Source organism: Phyllostomus discolor, chromosome 8 (genome assembly GCF_004126475.2).
Source record: "Phyllostomus discolor isolate MPI-MPIP mPhyDis1 chromosome 8, mPhyDis1.pri.v3, whole genome shotgun sequence".
Classification (NCBI taxonomy): Eukaryota; Metazoa; Chordata; class Mammalia; order Chiroptera; family Phyllostomidae; genus Phyllostomus; species Phyllostomus discolor.
The window spans coordinates 2,882,304-2,899,512 of NC_040910.2; positions in this window are offsets into that span (position 1 = coordinate 2,882,304).

Sequence of the window (17,209 nt, forward strand, 5' to 3'; positions counted from 1 at the left end):
GTTGCAGGAAAATTGACCAAGCTATGCGTTTTTTATTTTACCGTGACCTAAGTCATTATCAAGAACCACACTTTAATCATTCAATACAGGTAGCTGGACCTCCTGTATTTTAGGAAAGCTTTGAGGTTGAGAGTAATATAACCCAAATATGGTACTTAAACAAATAAGGTTTATTTGTGTCACGTAAGGAATCTGGCTATATGAATTTGCTTGTTTTGGCTTAGTAGCTCGACAATGTCAAGGTTACTTGTGGTTCTCAGCCTTAATTATATATGTCTGTCACCTCATGGTGACAACATGACTGCTGAACTTGTAGCCATCATTTTCACATTTTAAGCAGGAGGAAGGGGGCAGGGTGGTAGGTGACTGTGGAGAGGGGGTCTGGGTAAACCAAACCCAGTGTCAGTCACACACTGCCGACCGGGTAAAGTGCGTAAGTGCACACGGTTCAGTGCAGAGTACTCTGCTTTCTTCCCGGAGCCGGAAATGGATTTGTAGGTGGTGATAGACACAAGCATCCAGATCTGCCCAGCCCAGCTGCCCCGTCCTGTCGGAGTGCCCTGGACGCCTCGCTGTGGCAGCCCCCCTGGGCATGGGAGACTGGGTGCTATTCTTGGCTCCTCTTACCTTGTGGTTTTCAGCCCACCTTCCCGGGTTTCTGTCCAGAGGCGTCCAGTTGGCCTGGAGAACTGAATTGCAACAGGCTGCAGGAAGCTGTGGTTGACCTGGTTTCTTACTACCCCAGACACAGAGTTGTTCTCTTGACTTCTTCACAGCGTCTGTGTGAAGAATGAGAGGTCCTGATTCTCCCTTTCCTCACCCGCCCTCTGCCCTCATCCCTTTAGCGCTGTGCAACTCTGCAGATGGTGCAGATGCCTGAGCCCCAGCAGTTGCCTCCGACTTTGCTTCGACTCCCATATCTTCTCTCTGGTCATCTGTACAGCTCGCCGGACAGTGGGTGTGGAGAGGCTGCAGGAGAAGGAAAAGGGATTGGAGCAAGGGGAACCTCACTTTGGCCTTCCTAAGTCTGCTTTGTTCCCATAGCATCTAGGAGCTGGATGCAGAAGAGGGCGAGGCTGGAGGACCTGCCCCCACATCCCGCACCCCCGGGCCGGTCCTGCTGTGCGCAGAGAAAAGTCGAAGCCTCCTGGTGACTCAAAGACAGCCGAGCCTCCTAGAATCCCAGAGCTCCTTGGAGCCGGGGCAGCGAGTAGAAGGTAATCGTCTTCTGTTGCCTTCCGCGCCACTCTGCGCTCTGTCGGAACAGAGCGTCCCCCTCCTCCGTGCAGCCCCCTCACCTGAGACGCTGGTGGTCCTGTTCTGAGGCCGAGAGAAGTAGGAAATTACTCCAGACTTTTGAGTCTGGGCAACTGGCTAATGGTTTCTCACAACTGGAGTCTGAGGGGAGAGGACACACATTTTCACTTTTTGATGGAAACTGGATGCTTAGGCAGAGCAGTGATAGACACGTGGAGAGTCCATGCCAGAGACCCACGCCTCACTCGGGAGGCCAGGGTCGCTGCCAAGGCAGGAGGGTTCACTCACAGGAGGTGTCGGATGTGGAGGAGCTAGGTGGTGGCCGCCCTCTGCACGGACTCAGGACTCCGTGCTCTTCTGCCCCGGGCACGCAGGGTTAGCACAAGGCTGAAGGAAAACAGGCATGCGTTGTTTGGAAGGGCAGAATTCTCCTGACATCTTTTTTTTTTCCTATCTCCGTCCTGGGCATGTTACTGTTTTTCCTACTCAGAAGCAACCCCGTGTTTCCTAGATCCTCCAGCAGCCGAAGGTGGACTAAGAGTCTGTGCTGTTTGTCGTCGGGAGACAGAGAGCATCCCGATTCCCTGAGCAGGTTATGGGCTGCTCAGGGTGAACCCAAAAGACATGCCTGAGGGGAGGGGGACGGAAGTCCCGGAAGTTGCTCAGTGTATGGTACAACCTCCAGAAAGCACCTGGCCTGACCTCTATAGACGCCCAGCAGGCTGAGCTCCCTGCTGCCCGTCGGCCCTGTCCGAGCAGGTCCCCCACTGCCGGGCGAGGGTGAGCCCCCGCACACCAGGGAGGGCAGACCACTTCCCTCAGGACCAGGTGCCCCGTCCAGAAGCACCCTTGCAGACACACCGGAGTGTGTGACCTGCTCCCTGGGCACCCGGTGGCCTAGTCAGGTCGGCACATTAAATGAAGCATCAAAAGCACTTTTCATGATATATAGTCTTTGTGAGCATAATTTATGTAGCCAATTTGGATTACTATATTTTTTATAGTTTTCTTTTTTTCCACTTGTAAATAACACCACGAGGAACATGTCATGTTTCACCTATTCCATATTTTTAAACTATATCTTTGCAATAGCTCCCAAGATGGGCTTCATTTTGTCTGGGGGTTGGGGTATATGTTCAGTTTCCTAGGGCGGCTGTAACAAAGTCCCACCTATTGGGTGGCTTAAAGCAACACAGTTCCTTCTCACAGTTCTGGAGTATAGACATCAAAACCACGGATCCGGCAGGGCTGGGTCCTGACGAGAGTCTCCTTCCCTCAGTGCTCCCCGGCTCCTGGCGGTGCTGGCGGTCCCTGGCCTTCCCTGCTTACAGATGCGCCGCCTCTGCCTCCGTCTCTGTGCGCACACATGGTGCGGCCTTCTCTGTGTCCTCCCGCGTCCTCCGTACAGGACACCGGCCACCAGATTCAGGACCTGCCCTAACCCAGTGTGACCTTGTCTTAACTGATTACGGCTACAGGGAACCTATTTCCAAACAAGGTCACGTTCCTACATTCCAAGGGTTAGGACTTCAGCATAACCTTTTTAGGGGTATCAGTTCACCACATCGCAGGGTGTCCAGCTGTTCCTGGTGGATACTGTCAGGTTGTACTTTAAAGGGCCTGTCTATGTCGGAAATATGCCATAGAGTGGTTTTATTTTACGTATGTTACAGTTTTATGATAGCTACAGGCATCTCTTGGAGACATTATGAGTTCGGTTCCAGACCACTGCACCAAAGCAGCAATTGCAGCGAAACAAGCACATGATTTTTTGGTTTCCCAGTTCTTATAATGAAAGCTATGTTCACCCTGTACTGTTGTCTATTAACTGTGCTATAGCACTATGTCTAAAAATATATACACACCTTAGTTTAAAAATATTGCTAAAAAATGCTAACCGTCATTTGAGTCTGGAGCTAGTCATGGTGTTTTTGCCGGTGGAAGGCTTCACCGAGAGGCTGGTGCTGCTGACTGAGCGGGGTGGTGGCTGCCGCAGGCTGGGGTGGCAGCGGCCCTTTTAAAAATAAGACAACAGTGAAGTCGACACGTAGATCGACTCTTCCTTCCATAAACAATTTCTCTGTAGTGTGTGATGCACTTTGATAGCATCTTACCCACAGTAGAACAACTCTCAAAATTGGAATCAGCTCTCTCCAACCCTGCCACGTTATAAACCCTTCTTTGTCATTGCAGCAGCCTTAACAGCATCTTCACTGGGAGTGTATTCTATCTCAAGAAACTGCTTTCTTGGCTCCTCCAAAAGAAACACCTGCCTGTTCCTTGTTCATGTTTGGTCACAAGGCGGCAGAAGTGCAGTCACATCTTCAGGCCCCACTTCCAGTTCTGGTTCTCTTAGTATTTCCACCACCCACAGTGACTTCCCCCGCTTACGTCTCGGACCCCTCAGTGTCAGTCGTGAGGGTCTGAAGGAGCCTCTTCCAAGGCCCTGTTAATGTTAATATTTGGCCCATTCCCGTAAATCATGGATGTTCTTAATGGCATCTGGAATGGATGAATCCTTTACACAAGGTTTTCAGTTCATATACTTTCCCCAGATTCATCAAGGGAATCACCATGTATGGCATCTTTAGTAAATGAATTTCTTAAATTCTAAAACTTAAAAGTCAGAATTACTCCCTGATCCGTGGGCTGCAGAATGGGTGCCGTGTTAGCAGGCATGACAACAGCATTCGTCTCGCTGTACGTCTCCCGCAGAGCTCGGGCGACCAGGCGCACTGTCAGTGAGCGGAGCATCTTGAAAGTCATCTTTTTGCTGGACAGTAGTTCTCGGCAGTGGGCTGGAAATATATGCTAAACCATGTTGTGCACAGATGTGCTGTCACCCCTGCTTTATTTTTTCATTTATAGATGCACAGGCTGATTTAGCATAATTCTTAAGGGCCCTAGGATTTCCAGAGCCGTAAATGAGCCCTGGCTTCAACCGGAAGTCACAGCTGCATTCGCCCCTAATGACAGAGCGAGCCTGTCCTTTGCAGCTTTGAAGCCAGGCACTGCCTTCTCCTCTCCGGCTGTGAAAGTCCAATGAAAGGCAGCTTCGTCCGCATAGAAAACGTGTTGTTTAGAGGAGCCGCCCTCATTAATCACCTGGGCCAGACCTCTGGGGCACGTGCTGCGGCTTCTCCGTCAGCACTGGCTGCTGCTCCGTGCACTTTGGTGTTAGGGAGAAAACTTCTCTCTGTACACCTTGAGAACCAGCCTCTGCGAGCTCCCAGCCGTCCTTCTGCAGCTCCACCCCCCGCCAACCCAGCCTGCACAGAATTCAAGAGAGGCAGGGCCTCGCTCTGGGTTAGGCTTTGGCCTCTGGGGACACTGGGGCTGGTTGGGTCTTCCATCCAGACCGCCAGAACTTTCTCCATGTCAGCAACCAGGCTGTTGCACTTTCTCATCCCTCACAGGCTCGCTGAAGTAGCACTTTTAATTTCCTTCCGGAACTTTCCCTTTGCACTCACAGCTTGGCTGAGTGTTTGGCAAAAGAGGCCTAGCTTTCTACCCATCTCGGCTTTTGACATGCCTTCCTCATTCAGCTTGGTCATTTCGAGCTTTTGATTTAAAGTGAGAGTCGTGGAGTCTTCCTTTCACTGAGAGGCCACTGCTTGGTTATTAACATCAACATAACAAGTGATAATGGACACACTTGGAATGTTAGACTTACTAAAATGTGACACGGAGACACAGAGGGAGTAAATGTTGGAAAATGGCTCTAGTAGACTCGTTCCGTGCCAGTGGCCACACACCTACCGCCTGTAAAACACGCGGTGCCTGCCGAGTGCATTCGAGCGAGGTGAAGCGGAGCCAGCCAGGCTTGCCCGTGTCGCTCGCTGGTGCGGCCACTCCTCATCGTGTGATGACCCCTTCCTCACAAGAAAGGCTTTGTGGCTGCCGGGACAGGCCTGCTGGCCAAGTTCTCACAGAGGGGGGATGTGCAGGCTCTCCCAGGCGGGTCAGAGGGCCTGGCGAGCCAGCGGGCGGGCGCTGGCTGACCCCCGCCCCTGCAGTTGTGAGGAGCGTTTCTAGGTGACCTCAGGAAATGCAGGAAATGCAGGAAATGAGGGATTCTTGTAAGGACGTTGGGCAGACCAGGAGCACTGGGGCAGAGCTGTCTAACGGGGACATGAACATCATTCTGGAAACAGCGGAGATGGCTCAGTCGTACCCTGGGGCAGGCATGAGAAGCCCACTCGGGTGCACTGCTCACTGCAGCCGCTGCATCATTCCCCCCTAAGCAGGTGTCAGCTGCTGGCAGTAGAGTCAGCTCTACCGTGTGGCTGTGGCTTGACTGTGCTGACAAGTGAACTGACCTTCATGTCCCCCCCACTCATTCACCAGTGGCTTCTACTCTGCTGTGGCCTCTATTTCTTGCTCCCACTCACTGTCTCCTGGCTTCCACCAAAACTGTTGTCTGCTGGTTGTGATGCTGAGTGTTCTGAATTCACGCTCCCCAAGAGTGTGGCTCAGGCCTCACTGGCCCATCCCTATGTCAGCTGAGCACGTGCTAGCTCAGGTAGAGCACATAGCATGGGCCTTCTGGTGAGGGCGGGGCTTTGAGGATGGTCTGTGATCTGCTGGTGCAGTCACCTGTAACCTCACTGGTGCGTCCTGGGCCAACAATGTGGCAACTCAGGCTGGGGACCGCGCTCAGAACGAGCGTCAGACACTCCGAGGCTCTCCCGTGGGTCAGTGCAGCTGGCCTGGCCTGTCCATTCACAGCAATGCACTGCCCCCAGGGAAGCCTTCCCAGAGAGACGACTGCAGAGCAGAATCTGGAGAGCAGTGAGAGCTGGATGAGGAGGGAGGAGCGCGCCGGGCAGAGGCCACAGGCTGAGCAGCAGCACAGCCATGTGGAACTCTGTGCCGTGTGCAGGGCACTGCAAGCAGTCGGAGCAACCTGAACATCGGTGTTCAGGCAGGACCATGGATGAAGACGCTGTTTGCCAGGCTACTGAGCTTGGACTTTCAGTGAGAACGTCACTGAAATGGTTTAAGCAGGGAAATAGAATAACTTCCTAGTCCAAGTGTGAAATGTGGGTTTAAAGGGAACAGAATCGCCACCACGCCAACTGGTCAGGAAGCTATTAAAGAGGGTGGGGGTTGGGGTGCAGATGGAGAAGGTAAAACGGGCAAAACTCGGCCACTGAACTGAGAGAGAGGGGCCGTGTCGGGAGTATGTTCAGCACAACACCCATGCTTCTGACTTGGGCAGCCCGTGGGAGGCCCCTCAGCCAAAGTTCAAGGACATAACACGAAGGGCAGTTCTGGGGGAGAAGACGGAGGGTACTGAGTTCAGTTTTAGACATTCTGAGTTTCAGGTACCCGAAGTACACACACTTGGATACATGCCTCCAAGTTCAACTGTCATGTCTGCAAAGAAAGCTTCTCTGCCAGTTGCAGGGTGCAAGTAGGCCAGGATCTGCTAACATGCTACCCTGGCGGTGGTGCTAACCACAGCATCAGGTCAGTAACCATTGTGCACTTAACTGTGTCATGGAGTCCTCTGGAGGGCGGGCCATGTTGCCTGGGCCTAGGCCGGAGCCCCCTCCACAGTGGCGTCAGGAAACATCCGCTGGACAGATGCTAGGTGCTTCTCAGTGACCCACGAGTGACTGACTGCCACTCGGTGCCTCCCACGCGCACAGCTGGCAACTCTGAGAAGCAGCGTGCCTGTGTGGGCCCGAGTGGGGGAGTGAGGGGGTGCCAGATTTGGCAGGTACAGTCCAGGATGCCCAGGCTGCCTTGCCTTTCTGTGCGATGGTGTTCCAAATGCCGCATGGAGCACACTGGGACACGGCCCAGGTGAGGGACTTTGAGTCAGAACTGCCTGATTGCAGAGAGGAAACATGGGGATTGCACCAGACCGCTTCTCCTCCTCGCTGGTAGAAGTTTTGTTTCATTCTGTGTTGTTTTTTCTTAAATTCCTGCTTTGATGGAAAGTCAGTCAGTTTATCCTGGATGTAGACCAGCAATTAACCGTTTCCAAAGGTTTTGTCAGAGTCTGTCTGGGCCTTCTCCGAGTGCAGGGGTAGCCCTGCACGCGCGGGCTTTCTGCCGCATCACGCGGGGGAGTGAGCTGGAGGACGCTCCTGGGCGGGAGGGCCCCCCACCCACACCTGCGGTATTTCGAGCCACTCGGGAGCCGTGGCCCTATCAGATGATGTGCGTCAAAGACGATGCTTTCGCTGCGTGAGTTTCCTCACTGATGCTGTTCTGAATTGTTCTGGAAACTAGATAACAGTGTGGTTCTAGCAATTTTCCTGAGCAGTCTTTAGGGATGTCCTGTGTGGTTAATTTGATCTGTGGAGCTGCTGCGTGCATTGTGGGTAATTTTGAAACATGGGGTTTGCTTATCTATCTGTCTTCTCTAAGTGACAACATTTGGGCGCCGGTTCCAGGGGCAGTGCCAGGCTTTTCTTGAAGGACATAGAAGGGCTCTCACATGCTCGTTGTCCCGCCACTTGTTCTCCTGTCTGTCGTGTGTGTGTGTGTGTGTGCAAGTGTGCATAGACAGACACATGTAAGTTCACTAGAACACTAATAGTGATTATCCTCTGCACAGTGTGAATTGGCAATCATGGTTACTTTTTCTTTACATCTTTCTATACTTTTTGAACTTCTGACATAAACAGTATTTTATAATAACACACATACCCTTTATAATAACAGTAACAATGAAGACTGCCTTCTTTGGGGGAGAAAAGTGGTTTCAGACTTCCCTTTATAGATGATACTCTTCTGTTGTTCTTCTTCCTCTTATCCACTTATGAAACAAAAATAAAAGAAAAATAAGAAAAAGAGGAGAGAATCTTCTAAGAGATTATTCAATAAAAAGCAAAACAATCAAAGAGCTTTTAAAATGGAAATATAATACTGCTCTCATCTTCAGAAAGAGGCAGGTTTAGATCCCGAGCAGTGAAGACACCAGCTCAGGATTTGGCACATGGGTCCTTCAGACGCCCAGACCTGCGGCTGGTGCGGGGCCTTGGGGCAGGTGCGCCCCTCAGGCCTTGGGCCCCAGGCCCGCACACCCGCCCTGCCACTGGGTCCTCACAATGCAGTTCCCAGCGGCTGGTTCTTACCTGGCAGTCCAGGCTCATTGTCCAGAGTGATGTCTCCTCCCTGCAGCCGCCGGCTGCTGCTGCTGTTCACGAGGATTCCCGTCGAACAGCTTTTGAAGCCTTTCAGTTTACAGAGAGCTGATGGAATGCAGAAGACCTGGCAGCCTTCCGAGGAGCGCACACTCAGGCCTCAGCGGTGTGTTTGTGTCCCAGCCTGGACCAGGGGACAGAGAGCCAGGTGACAGCCACAGAATGGTCTTGTGCCTGCCGTGTTTCTACCTGTGCTGCAGAAATTCCTCACAGCTAATTCTGAAAGGCCTGGTGGGAGGTCCCGGGCCACACTGCTCCCACGTGGCACTTTCCATTCCTGCCCAGCTCCCCTCGGCCACTGCCTGAAGCTGCCTGCACTGTAGGGCCCTGCTGGCTTCTACCGAAACTCTGGAAAAACTCCCCCTCCTGATTTTCCTCTGGAAAGTACTGTCTTGGGTTTCCCAAGGTCTACAAAGTTTAATGAAGCAGCTCTGAGTTTTTTTCCACTTTCTTGTAGCCCCTTCTCCCTTGGACACAGGAGCTGGGTTCATGGGAGCTGGACCGAGAGACTACCTGAGCTGTAACGGCCTCAGTCCCTTCCCTCCCTCCCTCCCTCCGCCCGCCTTGGTCCTTGTTCCCGGGCCAGACTGGAGTGGGTGGGCGCCTGCATCTGCCTGCACTGACTCCTCCACCCCTAGAAGGCTCGCCAGTCCCTCAGGCCAGGGGCCCGCCGTGTGCTGCCCTGCTGCCTCGGCCTGCCCAGATGGACCCGAATGCCAGGGGTGATGCAGCATAAGGTGCCACACTGCTCTGCTCTCTCTGAACTTCCTTCCCTCTGGGGGTCCAGCTGTGAAGTGCCTTGCGGGCTGGCAATGTCAGCACTTCCGCCAGCACGGAAACTGCTCGCACGTCCCTGGCACGGGTAGGCACCGCGGGTCCCCTTTTTCACGACGGTAGTGTGAGCGATCCCACATGGTATGCAGACCAGAGGACGCAGACGCCCTCTGCCCGCGGGGGATGGTGGGACAGGACTGGGGCATAGCCCAGCAGCTGGAGGGGAGGGGTTGATGTGCAGTGATGCTGCGCCCTCCTTGGAGCCAAGGGGGGAGGCCTCTCCAGGTTCAGTTCGCTAGGGCCTTTCAGATGGCCTGGGGGGCTCTGCTGAGCCTTTCCTGCAGTTTGAAGGGCGGGTGCCCTGGCAGGGGGGAGGGGGAGGGGCCTGCTCTGACGGGCCTACCCAGGGGGCTCAGCCTTTGGAACAGACGCTTGAGTGTGTGGTCTGGCAGGCTGGCTCCTTAAAGCCAGTGTAAGAGGACTTCAGCCTGGGCATGGGCCGGGGGCGGCAAGGCTGTCAGTTCATGACGAGGTGACAGTGTCCACTGCGCTGTGCAGGACCCACAGCAGCAAACGAAGCAGACGTTCTTCACGAGGTGCTTAGACTCGACTGGTCTTGACGAGCTGAGCAGGCACCTGGCTGCTGTGGGCCGAGGACTGAGGGAGGACTGGGGGGGCTCTCCCAGAGGTCCTGCGCTTGCTGAGGCTCACCAGGGGCTGCTGCAGTCAGAGCAGTGTGGCCACGGCGGTGCCTCCGGGCCGAGGGGCCAGTCCCAGGTCAGCGGCACAGACGGGAAGGGCTCACCATTTGCCTCTTGTTAGTGGGAAGATTATTGTCCACTGTGCCTTAGGGCTCAAGTGAGGTCTCAGGTATATATTTCTAAGTTTAATTAAGTAATTCCAGGTTGTAAAAGTAGAACTTACTGTAATTGCTTGCCCTTCCCTGGTCTCCTGATAAGCCAGACCTGTTCACACCCGGTCTCTGGATCAGTCCGGACCATCCCTCTTTGGCTGGCGCCCCTCAGTGGCGCTCTCCAGGGTTTCCTGCTGTCTGGACATGAGGCTGGCTCCACTCCTCCGCTCTCCCGGTCAGCCCAGTCTGTCCTGGGCTAGGTTTTCCGGGCTGGCAGGCGTACTCTTCCTCCAGCCTGGCCTTGCGCCAACGCCCCCTTCCTTCTGCCCTGTGCTCCCACTCTGAGCCGCCCCCTTGTTAGGGGAGCGGGCAGTGGGAGCCAGGAAACAGGCTGAAGGCCCTCTTCCCGGCCGCAGGCCCCTCCGCGCTCTGCTGCCTCACCTGTGTGACGCAGTGCGGGCTTGGAGCCCAGTGGCCTCCTGTGCGTTCTGAGCTAAGGAGCAGACATTGTTTTTGTGCTGCTCGTATTTGCAGTAACTTTGAAATGCACATACCAAAAACGAACAAACAGAAAAACCATTCCCTTCCAATCAAATGTGAATTTTTGCCCTGGAGTATTCATAGTGCATTCCTAGTGCTCTGGTTTTTTCCAGGGTCCTGATGATACGGACTTTTTAAAAAGTTAAACCTTAAAAAATGGAAAACGTAAATGGGGCACAAGGCACTGTCTCAAACATTGGTATGTATTTCCCCTTCTGAACGGGGAAGACGGAGGCTGATTAGAGAGTTGATATAATGGAAAAAATGCTGAAATCCTGGCATTAACTTTACCTTAAAAATCTGGAGTTTTTATTCACACCAACCTGATAATACAGGCAGAAACGATGGAGACTTTGCCCGAGGCTCGGTCTTCCCACCTTTATTCAAATGAGCGTCCGCACGGCTTTCCACAGCTCACCGCAGGGAAGGCCGAAAGTGAGGGCGGTGTGCGCCCGCCTGCCGCCGCCGCTGCACTCATACCTTCCACCGCTGAGGCGGAGAATGAGCAAGCACTTTGTTTTTCCACGTTCAGAGATTACATTGTTTGAAAGGCCCGATTTTTAATGGCATTCAGATTAAAAGCAGCCAACAAAGGCAGGGAAATTTGCTGTGGAGGAAGTGAAATTCCTTCTGGTCACAAACCCAGAAAAACGCGGTCCAGTGGTTTGATCGCGCCAGGAATCTCCTGGCCGTTCTCACGAAGAACCTGCTGGCACAGCTCTTTTTTAGTCACGCAAGAAGGTGTGTCTCAGACACACAGTCGTGAAGACATTTGTAAAATCAAATTCTTAAGAGGCTTGTTAAGTTAGGATTGCCCGTATCCTCCTTTGAAGTTCTTTTGACAAGAACTATCAAACTACAAAAACTTTCTAAGATTTCAAACCTGAAAAGATTGTTTAATTTTTTTTTCAGGAGGGTGGGTAGGCAATACATAGGTCTACTCTTTATCTTCAGTGAGATCTCGATGAGTAAACTGAAAGGAAGATTGGGTTGGGCTTATGCAAACACAGTCTCTTCCTCTGTCCCCTTCCTCCCTGCTCTGCCTGCTGAGGTTCACCTCTGCATGTGCGAGTCCACCCTTTCATTCCCGAGCGCAGCTGCCCGGTCCGGCATTCTCTCATTCCGTGCATAAATCCCAGCCTGAGTGCACAAGGTCAGCGCTGCGTAGGTAGGGCCAGCCTGTGGGAGCAGCCTCTAAACTGAAACGTGCGAAGAAACACACTCTTCACTCACACTCACGGGAACAGAAATCATTTGGGGCTGTGTGGCCATACCTGTTGAGAAATATTTATTAGGTGCCCACTCATACATAAAACTAGACTAAGCAAAATGGACAGTGAATGCACCTTAGGCAGAGTCCCAGCCCCCCAGGGCACAGGGGTAACAGTGCAGATAATGACAGCCACCACTTAGGAGGCACTCTGTGTTGCCAGGCATTTGTGTTCTTGTTTCTTCTCTACAGCCTCTGAAATAATAAGATGTTGTCAGAACAGTTTATGGTGTAGGAAGCCGAGGTCAAGAAACACAAGTGATTTGCCCGAGGCTGCACAACATACTGCCCTCATCTCTGAGGCACACACACAGGCCCCAGCGCCTAAGTGAGCCTACATGAAGACAGCGCTGGGGGTGGAGGGGCCCTCTTCCCCACCTGCGTGCTTGGGGCTGAGTGCACACACACGCACGGGGCCCGGGCGGAGGGGAGACAGGAGCCGGCACGGCCGCTTCTTCAGCGGCCCTCTTGCGAGAGAGGGGTGAGGACGGAGCAGATACTAAAGGAAGTCTGAAATACCTACGTAGCCTTTTTCTGGGAGCAGGGTGTTTGCAAAAGTAGTACAGCCTAGTTAAAAATTCAAAGAATATAGAAGTTTATAAAATAATTCTGCCTCAGAAGGTTGCTGTTAATAGTTTGTGTATATTGTAGATTTTTCCCATATCTAAGTAAGTATTTAAAAATAGGATCATAATATGCACACATACCTTTTGTCTAATAACAGGCTATATAATTCTTTTCATATCTTTATGTCATTTTTCCCCAGGACTTATTAATATTTCATTGTGTGTCTGTACCATAATTTATCTCATATTTCTATTGATTTGGACATTTAAATTTGTTTTTCAGTTATAGCATCTTTTTATATGTTTTTTTGACCACTTGTGTTTTTCTTCTGTAAATTCCTAGTTATTTATTTTTTTGAACTGGGAATATAATCATTTTCTTATGGATTTTGATGAATTTCTTATATATTAGGGACAGTTTAGCATTTGTCTCCTTACATATTGAAAATATTGTTTCCTGATTTGATTTTTGACTTCTTAATTTTCTTACTTCCTCTCTGTTTCCACTATATAGATATTTTTAATTTTTATGTAAAAAAGTTACGACATTTGGACTTCACATATCTATTAGAAAGGCCTTTCACAATTCTAGGAGAATGCAAGTATCAGTTTATGTTTTCTTCTAGTACTATATTTTTTTCCTCAAATGTTTGATTTGAAACTGTGAATTCTTTCAAATTTAGTGAGGAATCCAACTTTTATAAATATATATATAAAAACATGCAAACCAAATGAAACAAACTTGGCGGCCATATTCGGCCAGGAGTGCCAATTTGTGACTTCTTGCTCCAGAGATTGCAGATAAGAAATTAAACAAGATCAGACTGTCTCTGCTACATTGCTGATGGAATAAAGACACTGCATAATGCAATAGGAAAAGCACATAATGGCCCTCCAGCTCTGTCCCTGGGGAAAATTACTTCACTCTTCTTGTTTTTCCATCTGCGGAGTGGAGACAGGAGCAGGGCTTCGTCTGGCCTTGGATGGGGTCTGGCACACGAGACGGCTGTCCTGGGCCGTTATTCTGAGTGGCTTTAGGGACTTGCGGGCCGGCCCCTGCCACGCCCACAGCCAGCTTCCCGGCTTGTGCTAAGTCCGCTCCCAGAAGAGCCGCCTACGGTGGAGAGCCTGCTCCAGCCCACAGTGCTGCGGGCCCAGGCGCTGTGCGTTAGAGACCAATTCTATGGGAGCCTGCGGGAGGCCAGAGATGCACTCTTTGCTCTCGGGGAGCCAAGTTCATTTGGGGAAACTTAGTTTGCACTCAGGAAACAAATGAAAACTCAAATAAGGATGCTATAGTTAAGTACCAAATTGATACTGATGAAATGTATTTTAGCTCAGGAGGATGAAGCTGAAAGGAGGATAGACCCAAAGGCCTTAAAGAGCTGGTAGGGTTTGTCTGTGCCGAGAAAAGGACGCTCCAGCTGTGGGAAGCAGAGGAACACAGCCCTGAGTGCGCCACTGTGCTGGCTGTTTTGAGAAGGGTGTGAGCGGGTGTGAAGGGGACAGGAGGGGGTGGGCAGAGACATGGCCAAGGCAGGGTTGTGGGACACGCTGGGGCCCACACAGTGAACTCAGTGAAGAGAGGGTTACGGTTGTGGGCTGAGGATTGTGGAGGAGGGGACACAAGACGCTGTGACAAAGGCTAAGTAGTAATTGGGAATTACAAGCATTCACATGGAGGTTGAAGTTGAGACCGGGAGTAAGAATGTAAAGGAAATACTAGCTATCATTTATTGTCACTAACATGATCAGTATGTCACTAACATAAAACATTTTCAAGAGTTTTTTAGTCTTATTCAAGTTTATCACTTAAACATTACAGCAGGCACAAGGGAGGCGCTGTCATTCTCACTGTACAGATGGAGCAGGGGGTCCAGCGGTCCAGAGCCGGGCTCAGGGGGAGAGACCTGTCCTCAACAGTGCCGGTGGGTCTGCCGCGTCGGGCTCCCTTTTAGAAAAGCCACCTGTGAAAACAGTCCATGGGTCACACTTTAAAGGACACTTGCACCTTAGGATGGAGGCGCCTGGGCAGTGAGGGTGGGGTCACAGAGCCCTGGTGACACCTGTACCCTCACTGCGTGAGACCCGACAACCTTTCAGGGGACTTGAAATCAGCGAAACAACAAGGCTCAAGGAGCAGAGAGAGTCTGTTCAGGTGAAGAAGTTTCGCTTTTGACTCACTGATTTTCTCTGCTCATTGAGTCACGATTGCTTCATCCTGCCAGAAGCTTGAATAATTCCCTTTCCATTTTTGACTGTTAGGTACTTTCTCTCACTTTTCCTTTTCAATTTTGGGGATTTTTCAGATTTTAATTTGCTACCAAGAAAGAGGGGAAGAGAGATCCACTGATCTTTATAACTATTTAATTAATATTTAGGTAAACCAAGTCACAGAACAACCGAGAATCTTGTCCAAGACAACAAAATCGATCTCTGTAACAATAGGAATGTCTTGACACTCCTCATTGGGTCTTTATTAGGCAATTCTATCTTTTAAGCATTACCCTCTGGGATATTGTGCTGATTTCCATCCTGAGAACCAGTAAATGCATCTTTTATTTCCCCAGTCCCTAACAACAAAGTAAGTCATTCTCTGGACACCGCTGGGCCGGTTAAGGGCCACCTGGTGAAAGTGGAGAGGACGGGGAGCCTGACAGATCGTTGTCCTGAAGTGCACCTCTTCAGAGGCACAGTTATGGGACGGTTCACCCACGTAATCAGCGGAGGTCTGCTTCTCTGGCATGTCAGCTCACGAATCTAAGGCTGAACTCAATCTAGTGTTTAAGCCTTGACCCCAGAATGAGCCTGGGGTGCACTGTTGCCCTCCGAGGGGCAGAGGGGCATTGCATCTGGGATGTTTGGATTACCCTTTTTTCATTCATGTTTTCAGAACAAATATAGCCCAAGATTTCAGATCTGGTATATGAACAGCCACTTCCTGCCGATGCAGACAAAAGCTCTGCTGTATGTTACTTCTTTGTAAGACAACAAAAAGTCTGTTTGCTTATTTGCTGTGCCTATGGCTTGCGTAAAAATCCCTCTTTTCTGGTTAGAAAGAATTCACTAACACATGCACGTTTTTTTAAAAAGATCTTTTTTTGAAAGATTTATTTATTTATTTTTAGAGAGGGAAGGGAGGGAGAAAGAGAGAGAGAAAGAGAGACATCAATGTGTGGCTGCTGGGGGCCATGGCCTGCAACCCAGGCATGTGCCCTGACTGGGAATCGAACCTGTGATGGTTTGGTTCTCAGCCCAAGCTCAATCCTTTGAGCTGTGCCAGCCAGGGCTTCACATGCACGTTTTTGACAGGTGACATGGCAGCAAACAGTTGTTAGCACCTCCATGATCTCAAATTCGTCCCCCTGTTCTCAGCCTCACCACAGCCATGCAGGTCTAAGCCTCTCACTGTCACTTCTGGCCTGGACCACTGTAGTTTGCTTCTAGCAGCCAGAATAGTTTTAAATCCAAAATCACTTCTCATTCTATCCTGTATAGGATAGAAGTTGCCAGAACCCCTCCCCCCTCCATGACCTGGCCTTTGCCTTTCCAGTCTGGACTTGTCTATGCCCTCCGGTCCCACCCTCCGGCCTCAGTTTGGTTTTAAAACTGAACTCAGGTCTCCCTCCCACCCTCCGTCTCTGCCACTGTGGCACAATCAGTGTCCTCATTCTCACACTTGGCAATGCCACCTCCGTCCTCCTGGATCTCAGCCTCTGGTCAGCACCGCAGAGACACCGCCCCAGAGACACCGCCCCTCACTGCCCTGACCACGGGGGTCCCACCATTTTACCCCCTACTTTGTCCTGTCTGTTTCTGTTGTAGTGATTATACCAATTAATTTGTTCGTTTCCTATTTCCTCTTTGCTTTTCTTTCTAGAAAAATCTGTTCATGGCTGTGTACCTAGCACCCAGGTATGCGCCAGGCACACAGTGGGCTCTGCACTGCAGTGCACCTTTGCTGGTCATTTGTTGATAGCAGATGGTATCAGTTAGTACCTGGTGGCAGTCAGCCAACTTGACTTTGAGACGGCAGTTCAGACTGGGTGGGTGGTGTACAAGTAACTAAGACATGCTGCATGCCACTTGAGCTGCTGCTCTGCAGACGGAGACATTCAAGTGCCCTGATTCATCAGCAGACACTTTGGTGATCACACAGCAACACTTCACACCGAGTTTCCGAGGGGCTGTGGTAAACCGAGTGTGTTCAGAAGAAGACAGCTAAGACCCGGAAGAGTCTAGAAACCATGAAGTTGTAGAGAAGGGTGCGCAGGAGGGGGGCAGGGGAGAGAGCTGTGCAAGACAGAATGCCATGGACATCAGGTGCTGTTATAATGATGTTATATGTTAGATGTATTCTCAACTGTTCCAGCGAGAGAGCTAAAATCAGAAAAAAAATGTATTTCAAATCATCATCAAGAAAGACTTGGCACAGTTGTCCAAAAACAAAGATAAACCTCCTTGTAAAGAACTAAGCTTTTAATCACGACAAATGTTCAGGCAAGACCAGTATTTTCCGATCTGTTCGTGTGCAGATTCTTGCATGTAGTGAATAAACACTCAACTCATGTTGGCAAATAATTGTAACTGAGAAGTGAGGGATGTGTTAATTAGCTTAATGTGGAAGTCATTTCACAATGTGTGCAGATGTCAGAAAACCATGCTTTGCTCCTTAAGTATACATGGTTTTTCTTTGTAATCATAGCTTCAGTGAAGCCAGAGAAAAGGCATGTTTGGTTCGTAAGAGAGTGTATTATGGTGTATTCAGACCTGGTGGCCGCAGAGTGGG